The 18,098-nt window shown below is 42.5% G+C and overlaps 21 non-coding genes across 21 annotated transcripts; all 21 read right to left on the bottom strand.

Annotated features, from left to right (window-relative positions):
* Nucleotides 1-450: 450 nt before the first annotated feature.
* On the bottom strand, nucleotides 451-533 carry Trnal-uaa (transfer RNA leucine (anticodon UAA)). Its single transcript has one exon. It is a non-coding gene; the product is annotated as a tRNA-Leu (tRNA).
* Nucleotides 534-1,414: 881 nt separating this feature from the next.
* Nucleotides 1,415-1,497, bottom strand: Trnal-uaa (transfer RNA leucine (anticodon UAA)). Its single transcript has one exon. It is a non-coding gene; the product is annotated as a tRNA-Leu (tRNA).
* Nucleotides 1,498-2,379: 882 nt separating this feature from the next.
* Nucleotides 2,380-2,462, bottom strand: Trnal-uaa (transfer RNA leucine (anticodon UAA)). The gene has a single exon. It is a non-coding gene; the product is annotated as a tRNA-Leu (tRNA).
* Nucleotides 2,463-3,238: 776 nt separating this feature from the next.
* Nucleotides 3,239-3,321, bottom strand: Trnal-uaa (transfer RNA leucine (anticodon UAA)). Its single transcript has one exon. It is a non-coding gene; the product is annotated as a tRNA-Leu (tRNA).
* A 1,843-nt stretch (nucleotides 3,322-5,164) lies between these two features.
* On the bottom strand, nucleotides 5,165-5,247 carry Trnal-uaa (transfer RNA leucine (anticodon UAA)). Its single transcript has one exon. It is a non-coding gene; the product is annotated as a tRNA-Leu (tRNA).
* Nucleotides 5,248-6,023: 776 nt separating this feature from the next.
* On the bottom strand, nucleotides 6,024-6,106 carry Trnal-uaa (transfer RNA leucine (anticodon UAA)). Its single transcript has one exon. It is a non-coding gene; the product is annotated as a tRNA-Leu (tRNA).
* Nucleotides 6,107-7,468: 1,362 nt separating this feature from the next.
* On the bottom strand, nucleotides 7,469-7,551 carry Trnal-uaa (transfer RNA leucine (anticodon UAA)). Its single transcript has one exon. It is a non-coding gene; the product is annotated as a tRNA-Leu (tRNA).
* Nucleotides 7,552-7,949: 398 nt separating this feature from the next.
* Nucleotides 7,950-8,032, bottom strand: Trnal-uaa (transfer RNA leucine (anticodon UAA)). Its single transcript has one exon. It is a non-coding gene; the product is annotated as a tRNA-Leu (tRNA).
* A 399-nt stretch (nucleotides 8,033-8,431) lies between these two features.
* Trnal-uaa (transfer RNA leucine (anticodon UAA)) lies at nucleotides 8,432-8,514 on the bottom strand. Its single transcript has one exon. It is a non-coding gene; the product is annotated as a tRNA-Leu (tRNA).
* A 398-nt stretch (nucleotides 8,515-8,912) lies between these two features.
* On the bottom strand, nucleotides 8,913-8,995 carry Trnal-uaa (transfer RNA leucine (anticodon UAA)). The gene has a single exon. It is a non-coding gene; the product is annotated as a tRNA-Leu (tRNA).
* An 880-nt stretch (nucleotides 8,996-9,875) lies between these two features.
* On the bottom strand, nucleotides 9,876-9,958 carry Trnal-uaa (transfer RNA leucine (anticodon UAA)). The gene has a single exon. It is a non-coding gene; the product is annotated as a tRNA-Leu (tRNA).
* Nucleotides 9,959-10,734: 776 nt separating this feature from the next.
* Trnal-uaa (transfer RNA leucine (anticodon UAA)) lies at nucleotides 10,735-10,817 on the bottom strand. The gene has a single exon. It is a non-coding gene; the product is annotated as a tRNA-Leu (tRNA).
* A 2,325-nt stretch (nucleotides 10,818-13,142) lies between these two features.
* Nucleotides 13,143-13,225, bottom strand: Trnal-uaa (transfer RNA leucine (anticodon UAA)). Its single transcript has one exon. It is a non-coding gene; the product is annotated as a tRNA-Leu (tRNA).
* A 398-nt stretch (nucleotides 13,226-13,623) lies between these two features.
* On the bottom strand, nucleotides 13,624-13,706 carry Trnal-uaa (transfer RNA leucine (anticodon UAA)). Its single transcript has one exon. It is a non-coding gene; the product is annotated as a tRNA-Leu (tRNA).
* A 111-nt stretch (nucleotides 13,707-13,817) lies between these two features.
* Nucleotides 13,818-13,899, bottom strand: Trnas-gcu (transfer RNA serine (anticodon GCU)). The gene has a single exon. It is a non-coding gene; the product is annotated as a tRNA-Ser (tRNA).
* Nucleotides 13,900-14,104: 205 nt separating this feature from the next.
* On the bottom strand, nucleotides 14,105-14,187 carry Trnal-uaa (transfer RNA leucine (anticodon UAA)). Its single transcript has one exon. It is a non-coding gene; the product is annotated as a tRNA-Leu (tRNA).
* Nucleotides 14,188-14,781: 594 nt separating this feature from the next.
* On the bottom strand, nucleotides 14,782-14,863 carry Trnas-gcu (transfer RNA serine (anticodon GCU)). The gene has a single exon. It is a non-coding gene; the product is annotated as a tRNA-Ser (tRNA).
* A 2,132-nt stretch (nucleotides 14,864-16,995) lies between these two features.
* Nucleotides 16,996-17,078, bottom strand: Trnal-uaa (transfer RNA leucine (anticodon UAA)). The gene has a single exon. It is a non-coding gene; the product is annotated as a tRNA-Leu (tRNA).
* A 398-nt stretch (nucleotides 17,079-17,476) lies between these two features.
* Nucleotides 17,477-17,559, bottom strand: Trnal-uaa (transfer RNA leucine (anticodon UAA)). The gene has a single exon. It is a non-coding gene; the product is annotated as a tRNA-Leu (tRNA).
* A 111-nt stretch (nucleotides 17,560-17,670) lies between these two features.
* On the bottom strand, nucleotides 17,671-17,752 carry Trnas-gcu (transfer RNA serine (anticodon GCU)). The gene has a single exon. It is a non-coding gene; the product is annotated as a tRNA-Ser (tRNA).
* A 205-nt stretch (nucleotides 17,753-17,957) lies between these two features.
* On the bottom strand, nucleotides 17,958-18,040 carry Trnal-uaa (transfer RNA leucine (anticodon UAA)). The gene has a single exon. It is a non-coding gene; the product is annotated as a tRNA-Leu (tRNA).
* Between the last annotated feature and the right edge of the window lie 58 nt (nucleotides 18,041-18,098).

Below are 18,098 nucleotides of genomic sequence, written 5' to 3'. Positions count from 1 at the left end.
TCAGTCTTTTCCACTCGAGCACACATCAGATCGATAGCAGTCGTGCAGAATATGCAACGAAAATAATGACGATTTACTGGGTGTGGGGTTCGAACGCAGGCGGACAACTGTCCATTGGAACTTAAGTCCAACGCCTTAACCACTCGGCCAACCCAGTGACGAGCAGGGGCAATTTGATGGCCTAATGATAATACGAAATCAATGGATTAGCAGTCCATCGCCTTAACCACTCGGCCACCTCGTCCAGACGAAGGCCAATTTTCCAATTAAAGCAGTGTGTTTGATGTACGAGATACTCCACTTGAAAATAAATGTTGTCATTCAGCAGAAATTTGATAAACATCTCTGTACAAAATGTAAGATAAATGTACAATTTCGTCAGTTTTCCACTCGAGCACACATCAGATCGATAGCACTCATGCAGAACATGCAACAAAAATAACAACAATTTACTGGGTGTGGGGTTCGAACCCACGCGGACAACTGTCCATTGGAACTTAAGTCCAACGCCTTAACCACTCGGCCAACCCAGTGACTATCAAGGGCAATTTGATTGTCAAATGATAATACGAAATCCAATCACGAACTCTTAAAACTTAACATAGGGCCAGATTAAACAACCAAAAAGAGTACCAAAGATGATACGACGAGGATGGGATTCGAACCCACGCGTGCAGAGCGCAAAGGATTAGCAGTGCATCGCCTTAACCACTCGGCCACCTCGTCCAGACGAAGGCCAATTTTCCAATTCAAGCAGTGTGTTTGATGTACGAAATACTCCACTTGAAAATAAATGTTGTCATTCAGCAGAAATTTGACAAACATCTCTGTACAAAATGTAAGATAAATGTACAATTTCGTCAGTTTTCCACTCGAGCACACATCAGATCGATAGCACTCATGCAGAACATGCAACAAAAATAACAACAATTTACTGGGTGTGGTGTTCGAACCCACGCGGACAACTGTCCATTGGAACTTAAGTCCAACGCCTTAACCACTCGGCCAACCCAGTGACGATCAAGGGCAATTTGATTGCCAAATGATCATGCGAAATCCAATCACGAATTCTCAAAACTTAACATAGGGCAAGATTAAACAACCAAAATGAGTACCAAAGATGATACGACGCGGATGGGACTCGAACCCACGCGGGCAGAGCACAATGGGTTAGCAGTCCATCGCCTTAACACTCGGCAACTTTGACCCGACGAAGGCCAATTTTCCAATTAAAGCAATGTGTTTGATGTACGAAATACTCCACTTGAAAATAAATATTGTCATTTCAGCAGAAATTTGACAAAGAATTCAGTACAAAATTTAAGATAAATGTACAATTTCGTTAGTTTTCCACTCGAGCACACATCAGATCGATAGCACTCATGCAGAACATGCAACAAAAATAACAACAATTTACTGGGTGTGGGGTTCGAACCCACGCGGACAACTGTCCATTGGAACTTAAGTCCAACGCCTTAACCACTCGGCCAACCCAGTGACGATCTAGGGCAATTTGATTGCCAAATGATAATACGAAATCCAATCACGAACTCTTAAAACATAACATAGGGCCAGATTAAACAACCAAAAAGAGTACCAAAGATGATACGACGCGGATGGGACTCGAACCCACGCGTGCAGAGCACAATGGGTTAGCAGTCCATCGCCTTAACATTCGGCAACTTTGACCCGACGAAGGCCAATTTTCCAATTAAAGCAATGTGTTTGATGTACGAAATACTCCACTTCAAAATAAATCTTGTCATTCAGCAGAAATTTGACAAATAATTCAGTACAAAATGTAAGATAAATGTACAATTTCGTCAGTTTTCCACTCGAGCACACATCAGATCGATAGCACTCATGCAGAACATGCAACAAAAATAACAACAATTTACTGGGTGTGGTGTTCGAACCCACGCGGACAACTGTCCATTGGAACTTAAGTCCAACGCCTTAACCACTCGGCCAACCCAGTGACGATTAAGGGCAATTTGATGGCCCAATGATAATACGAAATCCAATCACGAATTCTCAAAACTTAACATAGGGCAAGATTAAACAACCAAAAAAAGTACCAAAGATGACACGACGAGGCTGGGATTCGAACCAACGCGTGCAGAGCACAATGGATTAGCAGTCCATCGCCTCAACCACTCGGCCACCTCATCCGGACGAAAGCCCATTTTCGAATTAAAGCAATGTGTTTGATGTACGAAATACTCCACTTGAAAATAAATCTTGTCATTCAGCAGAAATTTGACAAACATCTCTGTTCAAAATGTAAGATAAATGTACAATTTCGTCAGTCTTTTCCACTCGAGCACACATCAGATCGATAGCACTCATGCAGAACATGCAACAAAAATAACAACAATTTACTGGGTGTGGGGTTCGAACCCACGCGGACAACTGTCCATTGGAACTTAAGTCCAACGCCTTAACCACTCGGCCAACCCAGTGACGATCAAGGGCAATTTGATTGCCAAATGATCATGCGAAATCCAATCACGAATTCTCAAAACTTAACATAGGGCCAGATTAAACAACCAAAATGAGTACCAAAGATGATGCGACGCGGATGGGACTCGAACCCACGCGGGCAGAGCACAATGGGTTAGCAGTCCATCGCCTTAACACTCGGCAACTTTGACCCGACGAAGGCCAATTTTCCAATTAAAGCAATGTGTTTGATGTACGAAATACTCCACTTACAAATAAATCTTGTCATTCAGCAGAGGTTTGACAAACATCTCAGTACAAAATGAAATACAAATGTACAATTTCGTCAGTCTTTTCCACTCGAGCACACATCAGATCGATAGCAGTCGTGCAGAATATGCAACGAAAATAATGACGATTTACTGGGTGTGGGGTTCGAACGCAGGCGGACAACTGTCCATTGGAACTTAAGTCCAACGCCTTAACCACTCGGCCAACCCAGTGACGAGCAGGGGCAATTTGATGGCCTAATGATAATACGAAATCAATGGATTAGCAGTCCATCGCCTTAACCACTCGGCCACCTCGTCCAGACGAAGGCCAATTTTCCAATTAAAGCAGTGTGTTTGATGTACGAGATACTCCACTTGAAAATAAATGTTGTCATTCAGCAGAAATTTGATAAACATCTCTGTACAAAATGTAAGATAAATGTACAATTTCGTCAGTTTTCCACTCGAGCACACATCAGATCGATAGCACTCATGCAGAACATGCAACAAAAATAACAACAATTTACTGGGTGTGGGGTTCGAACCCACGCGGACAACTGTCCATTGGAACTTAAGTCCAACGCCTTAACCACTCGGCCAACCCAGTGACTATCAAGGGCAATTTGATTGTCAAATGATAATACGAAATCCAATCACGAACTCTTAAAACTTAACATAGGGCCAGATTAAACAACCAAAAAGAGTACCAAAGATGATACGACGAGGATGGGATTCGAACCCACGCGTGCAGAGCGCAAAGGATTAGCAGTGCATCGCCTTAACCACTCGGCCACCTCGTCCAGACGAAGGCCAATTTTCCAATTCAAGCAGTGTGTTTGATGTACGAAATACTCCACTTGAAAATAAATGTTGTCATTCAGCAGAAATTTGACAAACATCTCTGTACAAAATGTAAGATAAATGTACAATTTCGTCAGTTTTCCACTCGAGCACACATCAGATCGATAGCACTCATGCAGAACATGCAACAAAAATAACAACAATTTAGTGGGTGTGGTGTTCGAACCCACGCGGACAACTGTCCATTGGAACTTAAGTCTAACGCCTTAACCACTCGGCCAACCCAGTGACGATCAAGGGCAATTTGATTGCCAAATGATCATGCGAAATCCAATCACGAATTCTCAAAACTTAACATAGGGCAAGATTAAACAACCAAAATGAGTACCAAAGATGATACGACGCGGATGGGACTCGAACCCACGCGGGCAGAGCACAATGGGTTAGCAGTCCATCGCCTTAACACTCGGCAACTTTGACCCGACGAAGGCCAATTTTCCAATTAAAGCAATGTGTTTGATGTACGAAATACTCCACTTGAAAATAAATATTGTCATTCAGCAGAAATTTGACAAACAATTCAGTACAAAATGTAAGATAAATGTACAATTTCGTTAGTTTTCCACTCGAGCACACATCAGATCGATAGCACTCATGCAGAACATGCAACAAAAATAACAACAATTTACTGGGTGTGGTGTTCGAACCCACGCGGACAACTGTCCATTGGAACTTAAGTCCAACGCCTTAACCACTCGGCCAACCCAGTGACGATCTAGGGCAATTTGATGGCCAAATGATAATACGAAATCCAATCACGAACTCTTAAAACGTAACATAGGGCCAGATTAAACAACCAAAAAGAGTACCAAAGATGATACGACGCGGATGGGACTCGAACCCACGCGGGCAGAGCACAATGGGTTAGCAGTCCATCGCCTTAACATTCGGCAACTTTGACCCGACGAAGGCCAATTTTCCAATTAAAGCAATGTGTTTGATGTACGAAATACTCCACTTCAAAATAAATCTTGTCATTCAGCAGAAATTTGACAAACAATTCAGTACAAAATGTAAGATAAATGTACAATTTCGTCAGTTTTCCACTCGAGCACACATCAGATCGATAGCACTCATGCAGAACATGCAACAAAAATAACAACAATTTACTGGGTGTGGTGTTCGAACCCACGCGGACAACTGTCCATTGGAACTTAAGTCCAACGCCTTAACCACTCGGCCAACCCAGTGACGATTAAGGGCAATTTGATGGCCCAATGATAATACGAAATCCAATCACGAATTCTCAAAACTTAACATAGGGCAAGATTAAACAACCAAAAAAAGTACCAAAGATGACACGACGAGGCTGGGATTCGAACCAACGCGTGCAGAGCACAATGGATTAGCAGTCCATCGCCTCAACCACTCGGCCACCTCATCCGGACGAAAGTCCATTTTCGAATTAAAGCAATGTGTTTGATGTACGAAATACTCCACTTGAAAATAAATCTTGTCATTCAGCAGAAATTTGACAAACATCTCTGTACAAAATGTAAGATAAATGTACAATTTCGTCGGTTTTCCACTCGAGCACACATCAGATCGATAGCACTCATGCAGAACATGCAACAAAAATAACAACAATTTACTGGGTGTGGGGTTCGAACCCACGCGGACAACTGTCCATTGGAACTTAAGTCCAACGCCTTAACCACTCGGCCAACCCAGTGACGATCAAGGGCAATTTGATGGCCAAATGATCATGCGAAATCCAATCACGAATTCTCAAAACTTAACATAGGGCCAGATTAAACAACCAAAATGAGTACCAAAGATGATGCGACGCGGATGGGACTCGAACCCACGCGGGCAGAGCACAATGGGTTAGCAGTCCATCGCCTTAACACTCGGCAACTTTGACCCGACGAAGGCCAATTTTCCAATTAAAGCAATGTGTTTGATGTACGAAATACTCCACTTACAAATAAATCTTGTCATTCAGCAGAGGTTTGACAAACATCTCAGTACAAAATGAAATACAAATGTACAATTTCGTCAGTCTTTTCCACTCGAGCACACATCAGATCGATAGCAGTCGTGCAGAATATGCAACGAAAATAATGACGATTTACTGGGTGTGGGGTTCGAACGCAGGCGGACAACTGTCCATTGGAACTTAAGTCCAACGCCTTAACCACTCGGCCAACCCAGTGACGAGCAGGGGCAATTTGATGGTCTAATGATAATACGAAATCAATGGATTAGCAGTCCATCGCCTTAACCACTCGGCCACCTCGTCCAGACGAAGGCCAATTTTCCAATTAAAGCAGTGTGTTTGATGTACGAGATACTCCACTTGAAAATAAATGTTGTCATTCAGCAGAAATTTGATAAACATCTCTGTACAAAATGTAAGATAAATGTACAATTTCGTCAGTTTTCCACTCGAGCACACATCAGATCGATAGCACTCATGCAGAACATGCAACAAAAATAACAACAATTTACTGGGTGTGGGGTTCGAACCCACGCGGACAACTGTCCATTTGAACTTAAGTCCAACGCCTTAACCACTCGGCCAACCCAGTGACTATCAAGGGCAATTTGATTGTCAAATGATAATACGAAATCCAATCACGAACTCTTAAAACTTAACATAGGGCCAGATTAAACAACCAAAAAGTGTACCAAAGATGATACGACGAGGATGGGATTCGAACCCACGCGTGCAGAGCGCAAAGGATTAGCAGTGCATCGCCTTAACCACTCGGCCACCTCGTCCAGACGAAGGCCAATTTTCCAATTCAAGCAGTGTGTTTGATGTACGAAATACTCCACTTGAAAATAAATGTTGTCATTCAGCAGAAATTTGACAAACATCTCTGTACAAAATGTAAGATAAATGTACAATTTCGTCAGTTTTCCACTCGAGCACACATCAGATCGATAGCACTCATGCAGAACATGCAACAAAAATAACAACAATTTACTGGGTGTGGTGTTCGAACCCACGCGGACAACTGTCCATTGGAACTTAAGTCCAACGCCTTAACCACTCGGCCAACCCAGTGACGATCAAGGGCAATTTGATTGCCAAATGATCATGCGAAATCCAATCACGAATTCTCAAAACTTAACATAGGGCAAGATTAAACAACCAAAATGAGTACCAAAGATGATACGACGCGGATGGGACTCGAACCCACGCGGGCAGAGCACAATGGGTTAGCAGTCCATCGCCTTAACACTCGGCAACTTTGACCCGACGAAGGCCAATTTTCCAATTAAAGCAATGTGTTTGATGTACGAAATACTCCACTTGAAAATAAATGTTGTCATTCAGCAGAAATTTGACAAACAATTCAGTACAAAATGTAAGATAAATGTACAATTTCGTCAGTTTTCCACTCGAGCACACATCAGATCGATAGCACTCATGCAGAACATGCAACAAAAATAACAACAATTTACTGGGTGTGGTGTTCGAACCCACGCGGACAACTGTCCATTGGAACTTAAGTCCAACGCCTTAACCACTCGGCCAACCCAGTGACGATTAAGGGCAATTTGATGGCCCAATGATAATACGAAATCCAATCACGAATTCTCAAAACTTAACATAGGGCAAGATTAAACAACCAAAAAAAGTACCAAAGATGACACGACGAGGCTGGAATTCGAACCAACGCGTGCAGAGCACAATGGATTAGCAGTCCATCGCATCAACCACTCGGCCACCTCATCCGGACGAAAGTCCATTTTCGAATTAAAGCAATGTGTTTGATGTACGAAATACTCCACTTGAAAATAAATCTTGTCATTCAGCAGAAATTTGACAAACATCTCTGTACAAAATGTAAGATAAATGTACAATTTCGTCAGTTTTCCACTCGAGCACACATCAGATCGATAGCACTCATGCAGAACATGCAACAAAAATAACAACAATTTACTGGGTGTGGGGTTCGAACCCACGCGGACAACTGTCCATTGGAACTTAAGTCCAACGCCTTAACCACTCGGCCAACCCAGTGACGATCTAGGGCAATTTGATTGCCAAATGATAATACGAAATCCAATCACGAACTCTTAAAACATAACATAGGGCCAGATTAAACAACCAAAAAGAGTATCAAAGATGATACGACGCGGATGGGACTCGAACCCACGCGGGCAGAGCACAATGGGTTAGCAGTCCATCGCCTTAACACTCGGCAACTTTGACCCGACGAAGGCCAATTTTCCAATTAAAGCAATGTGTTTGATGTACGAAATACTCCACTTGAAAATAAATGTTGTCATTCAGCAGAAATTTGACAAACAATTCAGTACAAAATGTAAGATAAATGTACAATTTCGTCAGTTTTCCACTCGAGCACACATCAGATCGATAGCACTCATGCAGAACATGCAACAAAAATAACAACAATTTACTGGGTGTGGGGTTCGAACCCACGCGGACAACTGTCCATTGGAACTTAAGTCCAACGCCTTAACCACTCGGCCAACCCAGTGACGATCTAGGGCAATTTGATTGCCAAATGATAATACGAAATCCAATCACGAACTCTTAAAACATAACATAGGGCCAGATTAAACAACCAAAAAAAGTACCAAAGATGACACGACGAGGCTGGAATTCGAACCAACGCGTGCAGAGCACAATGGATTAGCAGTCCATCGCATCAACCACTCGGCCACCTCATCCGGACGAAAGTCCATTTTCGAATTAAAGCAATGTGTTTGATGTACGAAATACTCCACTTGAAAATAAATCTTGTCATTCAGCAGAAATTTGACAAACATCTCTGTACAAAATGTAAGATAAATGTACAATTTCGTCAGTTTTCCACTCGAGCACACATCAGATCGATAGCACTCATGCAGAACATGCAACAAAAATAACAACAATTTACTGGGTGTGGGGTTCGAACCCACGCGGACAACTGTCCATTGGAACTTAAGTCCAACGCCTTAACCACTCGGCCAACCCAGTGACGATTAAGGGCAATTTGATTGCCAAATGATAATACGAAATCCAATCACGAACTCTTAAAACATAACATAGGGCCAGATTAAACAACCAAAAAGAGTATCAAAGATGATACGACGCGGATGGGACTCGAACCCACGCGGGCAGAGCACAATGGGTTAGCAGTCCATCGCCTTAACACTCGGCAACTTTGACCCGACGAAGGCCAATTTTCCAATTAAAGCAATGTGTTTGATGTACGAAATACTCCACTTGAAAATAAATGTTGTCATTCAGCAGAAATTTGACAAACAATTCAGTACAAAATGTAAGATAAATGTACAATTTCGTCAGTTTTCCACTCGAGCACACATCAGATCGATAGCACTCATGCAGAACATGCAACAAAAATAACAACAATTTACTGGGTGTGGGGTTCGAACCCACGCGGACAACTGTCCATTGGAACTTAAGTCCAACGCCTTAACCACTCGGCCAACCCAGTGACGATCTAGGGCAATTTGATTGCCAAATGATAATACGAAATCCAATCACGAACTCTTAAAACATAACATAGGGCCAGATTAAACAACCAAAAAGAGTACCAAAGATGATACGACGCGGATGGGACTCGAACCCACGCGGGCAGAGCACAATGGGTTAGCAGTCCATCGCCTTAACATTCGGCAACTTTGACCCGACGAAGGCCAATTTTCCAATTAAAGCAATGTGTTTGATGTACGAAATACTCCACTTGAAAATAAATGTTGTCATTCAACAGAAATTTGACAAACAATTCAGTACAAAATGTAAGATAAATGTACAATTTCGTCAGTTTTCCACTCGAGCACACATCAGATCGATAGCACTCATGCAGAACATGCAACAAAAATAACAACAATTTACTGGGTGTGGTGTTCGAACCCACGCGGACAACTGTCCATTGGAACTTAAGTCCAACGCCTTAACCACTCGGCCAACCCAGTGACGATTAAGGGCAATTTGATGGCCCAATGATAATACGAAATCCAATCACGAATTCTCAAAACTTAACATAGGGCAAGATTAAACAACCAAAAAAAGTACCAAAGATGACACGACGAGGCTGGGATTCGAACCAACGCGTGCAGAGCACAATGGATTAGCAGTCCATCGCCTCAACCACTCGGCCACCTCATCCGGACGAAAGTCCATTTTCGAATTAAAGCAATGTGTTTGATGTACGAAATACTCCACTTGAAAATAAATCTTGTCATTCAGCAGAAATTTGACAAACATCTCTGTACAAAATGTAAGATAAATGTACAATTTCGTCGGTTTTCCACTCGAGCACACATCAGATCGATAGCACTCATGCAGAACATGCAACAAAAATAACAACAATTTACTGGGTGTGGGGTTCGAACCCACGCGGACAACTGTCCATTGGAACTTAAGTCCAACGCCTTAACCACTCGGCCAACCCAGTGACGATCAAGGGCAATTTGATTGCCAAATGATCATGCGAAATCCAATCACGAATTCTCAAAACTTAACATAGGGCAAGATTAAACAACCAAAATGAGTACCAAAGATGATGCGACGCGGATGGGACTCGAACCCACGCGGGCAGAGCACAATGGGTTAGCAGTCCATCGCCTTAACACTCGGCAACTTTGACCCGACGAAGGCCAATTTTCCAATTAAAGCAATGTGTTTGATGTACGAAATACTCCACTTACAAATAAATCTTGTCATTCAGCAGAGGTTTGACAAACATCTCAGTACAAAATGAAATACAAATGTACAATTTCGTCAGTCTTTTCCACTCGAGCACACATCAGATCGATAGCAGTCGTGCAGAATATGCAACGAAAATAATGACGATTTACTGGGTGTGGGGTTCGAACGCAGGCGGACAACTGTCCATTGGAACTTAAGTCCAACGCCTTAACCACTCGGCCAACCCAGTGACGAGCAGGGGCAATTTGATGGCCTAATGATAATACGAAATCAATGGATTAGCAGTCCATCGCCTTAACCACTCGGCCACCTCGTCCAGACGAAGGCCAATTTTCCAATTAAAGCAGTGTGTTTGATGTACGAGATACTCCACTTGAAAATAAATGTTGTCATTCAGCAGAAATTTGATAAACATCTCAGTACAAAATGTAAGATAAATGTACAATTTCGTCAGTTTTCCACTCGAGCACACATCAGATCGATAGCACTCATGCAGAACATGCAACAAAAATAACAACAATTTACTGGGTGTGGGGTTCGAACCCACGGGGACAACTGTCCATTGGAACTTAAGTCCAACGCCTTAACCACTCGGCCAACCCAGTGACTATCAAGGGCAATTTGATTGTCAAATGATAATACGAAATCCAATCACGAACTCTTAAAACTTAACATAGGGCCAGATTAAACAACCAAAAAGAGTACCAAAGATGATACGACGAGGATGGGATTCGAACCCACGCGTGCAGAGCGCAAAGGATTAGCAGTGCATCGCCTTAACCACTCGGCCACCTCGTCCAGACGAAGGCCAATTTTCCAATTCAAGCAGTGTGTTTGATGTACGAAATACTCCACTTGAAAATAAATGTTGTCATTCAGCAGAAATTTGACAAACATCTCAGTACAAAATGTAAGATCAATGTACAATTTCGTCAGTTTTCCACTCGAGCACACATCAGATCGATAGCACTCATGCAGAACATGCAACAAAAATAACAACAATTTACTGGGTGTGGTGTTCGAACCCACGCGGACAACTGTCCATTGGAACTTAAGTCCAACGCCTTAACCACTCGGCCAACCCAGTGACGATCAAGGGCAATTTGATTGCCAAATGATCATGCGAAATCCAATCACGAATTCTCAAAACTTAACATAGGGCAAGATTAAACAACCAAAAAAAGTACCAAAAATGATACGACGCGGATGTGGCTCGAACCAACGCGGGCAGAGCACAATGGGTTAGCCGTCCATCGCCTTAACACTCGGCAACCTCGTCCAGACGAAGGCCAATTTTCCAATTAAAGCAATGTGTTTGATGTACGAAATACTCCACTTGAAAATAAATGTTGTCATTCAGCAGAAATTTGACAAACAATTCAGTACAAAATGTAAGATAAATGTACAATTTCGTCAGTTTTCCACTCGAGCACACATCAGATCGATAGCACTCATGCAGAACATGCAACAAAAATAACAACAATTTACTGGGTGTGGTGTTCGAACCCACGCGGACAACTGTCCATTGGAACTTAAGTCCAACGCCTTAACCACTCGGCCAACCCAGTGATGATTAAGGGCAATTTGATGGCCCAATGATAATACGAAATCCAATCACGAATTCTCAAAACTTAACATAGGGCAAGATTAAACAACCAAAAAAAGTACCAAAGATGACACGACGAGGCTGGGATTCGAACCAACGCGTGCAGAGCACAATGGATTAGCAGTCCATCGCCTCAACCACTCGGCCACCTCATCCGGACGAAAGTCCATTTTCGAATTAAAGCAATGTGTTTGATGTACGAAATACTCCACTTGAAAATAAATGTTGTCATTCAGCAGAAATTTGACAAACATCTCTGTACAAAATGTAAGATAAATGTACAATTTCGTCGGTTTTCCACTCGAGCACACATCAGATCGATAGCACTCATGCAGAACATGCAACAAAAATAACAACAATTTACTGGGTGTGGGGTTCGAACCCACGCGGACAACTGTCCATTGAAACTTAAGTCCAACTCCTTAACCACTCGGCCAACCCAGTGACGATCAAGGGCAATTTGATTGCCCAATGATAATACGAAATCCAATCACGAATTCTCAAAACTTAACATAGGGCAAGATTAAACAACCAAAATGAGTACCAAAGATGATACGACGCGGATGGGACTCGAACCCACGCGGGCAGAGCACAATGGGTTAGCAGTCCATCGCCTTAACACTCGGCAACTTTGACCCGACGAAGGCCAATTTTCCAATTAAAGCAATGTGTTTGATGTACGAAATACTCCACTTGAAAATAAATGTTGTCATTCAGCAGAAATTTGACAAACAATTCAGTACAAAATGTAAGATAAATGTACAATTTCGTCAGTTTTCCACTCGAGCACACATCAGATCGATAGCACTCATGCAGAACATGCAACAAAAATAACAACAATTTACTGGGTGTGGTGTTCGAACCCACGCGGACAACTGTCCATTGGAACTTAAGTCCAACGCCTTAACCACTCGGCCAACCCAGTGACGATTAAGGGCAATTTGATTGCCCAATGATAATACGAAATCCAATCACGAATTCTCAAAACTTAACATAGGGCAAGATTAAACAACCAAAAAAAGTACCAAAGATGACACGACGAGGCTGGGATTCGAACCAACGCGTGCAGAGCACAATGGATTAGCAGTCCATCGCCTCAACCACTCGGCCACCTCATCCGGACGAAAGTCCATTTTCGAATTAAAGCAATGTGTTTGATGTACGAAATACTCCACTTGAAAATAAATCTTGTCATTCAGCAGAAATTTGACAAACATCTCTGTACAAAATGTAAGATAAATGTACAATTTCGTCGGTTTTCCACTCGAGCACACATCAGATCGATAGCACTCATGCAGAACATGCAACAAAAATAACAACAATTTACTGGGTGTGGGGTTCGAACCCACGCGGACAACTGTCCATTGGAACTTAAGTCCAACGCCTTAACCACTCGGCCAACCCAGTGACGATCAAGGGCAATTTGATTGCCCAATGATAATACGAAATCCAATCACGAATTCTCAAAACTTAACATAGGGCAAGATTAAACAACCAAAATGAGTACCAAAGATGATACGACGCGGATGGGACTCGAACCCACGCGGGCAGAGCACAATGGGTTAGCAGTCCATCGCCTTAACACTCGGCAACTTTGACCCGACGAAGGCCAATTTTCCAATTAAAGCAATGTGTTTGATGTACGAAATACTCCACTTGAAAATAAATCTTGTCATTCAGCAGAAATTTGACAAACATCTCTGTACAAAATGTAAGATAAATGTACAATTTCGTCAGTTTTCCACTCGAGCACACATCAGATCGATAGCAGTCGTGCAGAATATGCAACGAAAATAACAACAGTTTACTTGGTGTGGGGTTCGAACCCACGCGGACAACTGTCCATTGGAACTTAAGTCCAACGCCTTAACCACTCGGCCAACCCAGTGACGATTAAGGACAATTTGATGGCCCAATGATAATACGAAATCCAATCACGAATTCTCAAAACTTAACATAGGGCAAGATTAAACAACCAAAAAAAGTACCAAAGATGATACGACGAGGATGGGATTCGAACCCACGCGTGCAGAGCACAATGGATTAGCAGTCCATCGCCTCAACCACTCGGCCACCTCATCCGGACGAAAGTCCATTTTCGAATGAAAGCAATTTTTTGATGTACGAAATACTCCACTTGAAAATAAATGTTGTCATTGAGCAGAAATTTGACAAACATCTCTGTACAAAATGTAAGATAAATGTACAATTTCGTCGGTTTTCCACTCGAGCACACATCAGATCGATGGCACTCATGCAGAACATGCAACAAAAATAACAACAATTTACTGGGTGTGGGGTTCGAACCCACGCGGACAACTGTCCATTGGAACTTAAGTCCAACGCCTTAACCACTCGGCCAACCCAGTGACGATCAAGGGGAATTTGATTGCCAAATGATAATACGAAATCCAATCACGAACTCTTAAAACATAACATAGGGCCAGATTAAACAACCAAAAAGAGTACCAAAGATGATACGACGCGGATGTGGCTCGAACCCACGCGTGCAGAGCACAATGGGTTAGCAGTCCATCGCCTTAACACTCGGCAACTTTGACCCGACGAAGGCCAATTTTCCAATTAAAGCAATGTGTTTGATGTACGAAATACTCCACTTGAAAATAAATGTTGTCATTCAGCAGAAATTTGACAAACATCTCTGTACAAAATGAAATACAAATGTACAATTTCGTCAGTCTTTTCCACTCGAGCACACATCAGATCGACATCAGTCGTGCAAAATATGCAACGAAAATAACAACAGTTTACTTGGTGTGGGGTTCGAACGCAGGCGGACAACTGTCCATTGGAACTTAAGTCCAACGCCTTAACCACTCGGCCAACCCAGTGACGATTAAGGGCAATTTGATGGCCCAATGGTAATCCGAAATCCAATCACGAATTCTCAAAACTTAACATAGTGCAAGATTTAACAACCAAAAAGAGTACCAAAGATGACACGACGAGGATGGGATTCGAACCCACGCGTGCAGAGCACAATGGATTAGCAGTCCATCGCCTTAACCACTCGGCCACCTCGTCCAGACGAAGGCCAATTTTCCAATTCAAGCAGTGTGTTTGATGTACGAAATACTCCACTTGAAAATAAATCTTGTCATTCAGCAGAAATTTGACAAACATCTCTGTACAAAATGTAAGATAAATGTACAATTTCGTCGGTTTTCCACTCGAGCACACATCAGATCGATAGCACTCATGCAGAACATGCAACAAAAATAACAACAATTTACTGGGTGTGGTGTTCGAACCCACGCGGACAACTGTCCATTGGAACTTAAGTCCAACGCCTTAACCACTCGGCCAACCCAGTGACGATCAAGGGCAATTTGATTGCCAAATGATCATGCGAAATCCAATCACGAATTCTCAAAACTTAACATAGGGCAAGATTAAACAACCAAAAAAAGTACCAAAAATGATACGACGCGGATTTGGCTCGAACCAACGCGGGCAGAGCACAATGGGTTAGCCGTCCATCGCCTTAACACTCGGCAACCTCGTCCAGACGAAGGCCAATTTTCCAATTAAAGCAATGTGTTTGATGTACGAAATACTCCACTTGAAAATAAATGTTGTCATTCAGCAGAAATTTGACAAACAATTCAGTACAAAATGTAAGATAAATGTACAATTTCGTCAGTTTTCCACTCGAGCACACATCAGATCGATAGCACTCATGCAGAACATGCAACAAAAATAACAACAATTTACTGGGTGTGGTGTTCGAACCCACGCGGACAACTGTCCATTGGAACTTAAGTCCAACGCCTTAACCACTCGGCCAACCCAGTGATGATTAAGGGCAATTTGATGGCCCAATGATAATACGAAATCCAATCACGAATTCTCAAAACTTAACATAGGGCAAGATTAAACAACCAAAAAAAGTACCAAAGATGACACGACGAGGCTGGGATTCGAACCAACGCGTGCAGAGCACAATGGATTAGCAGTCCATCGCCTCAACCACTCGGCCACCTCATCCGGACGAAAGTCCATTTTCGAATTAAAGCAATGTGTTTGATGTACGAAATACTCCACTTGAAAATAAATGTTGTCATTCAGCAGAAATTTGACAAACATCTCTGTACAAAATGTAAGATAAATGTACAATTTCGTCGGTTTTCCACTCGAGCACACATCAGATCGATAGCACTCATGCAGAACATGCAACAAAAATAACAACAATTTACTGGGTGTGGGGTTCGAACCCACGCGGACAACTGTCCATTGAAACTTAAGTCCAACTCCTTAACCACTCGGCCAACCCAGTGACGATCAAGGGCAATTTGATTGCCCAATGATAATACGAAATCCAATCACGAATTCTCAAAACTTAACATAGGGCAAGATTAAACAACCAAAATGAGTACCAAAGATGATACGACGCGGATGGGACTCGAACCCACGCGGGCAGAGCACAATGGGTTAGCAGTCCATCGCCTTAACACTCGGCAACTTTGACCCGACGAAGGCCAATTTTCCAATTAAAGCAATGTGTTTGATGTACGAAATACTCCACTTGAAAATAAATGTTGTCATTCAGCAGAAATTTGACAAACAATTCTGTACAAAATGTAAGATAAATGTACAATTTCGTCAGTTTTCCACTCGAGCACACATCAGATCGATAGCACTCATGCAGAACATGCAACAAAAATAACAACAATTTACTGGGTGTGGTGTTCGAACCCACGCGGACAACTGTCCATTGGAACTTAAGTCCAACGCCTTAACCACTCGGCCAACCCAGTGACGATTAAGGGCAATTTGATTGCCCAATGATAATACGAAATCCAATCACGAATTCTCAAAACTTAACATAGGGCAAGATTAAACAACCAAAAAAAGTACCAAAGATGACACGACGAGGCTGGGATTCGAACCAACGCGTGCAGAGCACAATGGATTAGCAGTCCATCGCCTCAACCACTCGGCCACCTCATCCGGACGAAAGTCCATTTTCGAATTAAAGCAATGTGTTTGATGTACGAAATACTCCACTTGAAAATAAATCTTGTCATTCAGCAGAAATTTGACAAACATCTCTGTACAAAATGTAAGATAAATGTACAATTTCGTCGGTTTTCCACTCGAGCACACATCAGATCGATAGCACTCATGCAGAACATGCAACAAAAATAACAACAATTTACTGGGTGTGGGGTTCGAACCCACGCGGACAACTGTCCATTGGAACTTAAGTCCAACGCCTTAACCACTCGGCCAACCCAGTGACGATCAAGGGCAATTTGATTGCCCAATGATAATACGAAATCCAATCACGAATTCTCAAAACTTAACATAGGGCAAGATTAAACAACCAAAATGAGTACCAAAGATGATACGACGCGGATGGGACTCGAACCCACGCGGGCAGAGCACAATGGGTTAGCAGTCCATCGCCTTAACACTCGGCAACTTTGACCCGACGAAGGCCAATTTTCCAATTAAAGCAATGTGTTTGATGTACGAAATACTCCACTTGAAAATAAATCTTGTCATTCAGCAGAAATTTGACAAACATCTCTGTACAAAATGTAAGATAAATGTACAATTTCGTCAGTTTTCCACTCGAGCACACATCAGATCGATAGCAGTCGTGCAGAATATGCAACGAAAATAACAACAGTTTACTTGGTGTGGGGTTCGAACCCACGCGGACAACTGTCCATTGGAACTTAAGTCCAACGCCTTAACCACTCGGCCAACCCAGTGACGATTAAGGACAATTTGATGGCCCAATGATAATACGAAATCCAATCACGAATTCTCAAAACTTAACATAGGGCAAGATTAAACAACCAAAAAAAGTACCAAAGATGATACGACGAGGATGGGATTCGAACCCACGCGTGCAGAGCACAATGGATTAGCAGTCCATCGCCTCAACCACTCGGCCACCTCATCCGGACGAAAGTCCATTTTCGAATGAAAGCAATTTTTTGATGTACGAAATACTCCACTTGAAAATAAATGTTGTCATTGAGCAGAAATTTGACAAACATCTCTGTACAAAATGTAAGATAAATGTACAATTTCGTCGGTTTTCCACTCGAGCACACATCAGATCGATGGCACTCATGCAGAACATGCAACAAAAATAACAACAATTTACTGGGTGTGGGGTTCGAACCCACGCGGACAACTGTCCATTGGAACTTAAGTCCAACGCCTTAACCACTCGGCCAACCCAGTGACGATCAAGGGGAATTTGATTGCCAAATGATAATACGAAATCCAATCACGAACTCTT

The sequence above is a fragment of the Phallusia mammillata genome, chromosome 4, assembly GCF_965637545.1.
Source record: "Phallusia mammillata chromosome 4, kaPhaMamm4.hap1.1, whole genome shotgun sequence".
Taxonomy (NCBI): domain Eukaryota; kingdom Metazoa; phylum Chordata; class Ascidiacea; order Phlebobranchia; family Ascidiidae; genus Phallusia; species Phallusia mammillata.
The sequence above is the reverse complement of the archived record's forward strand: the minus strand, read 5'-3'. Positions and strand labels throughout refer to the sequence as shown.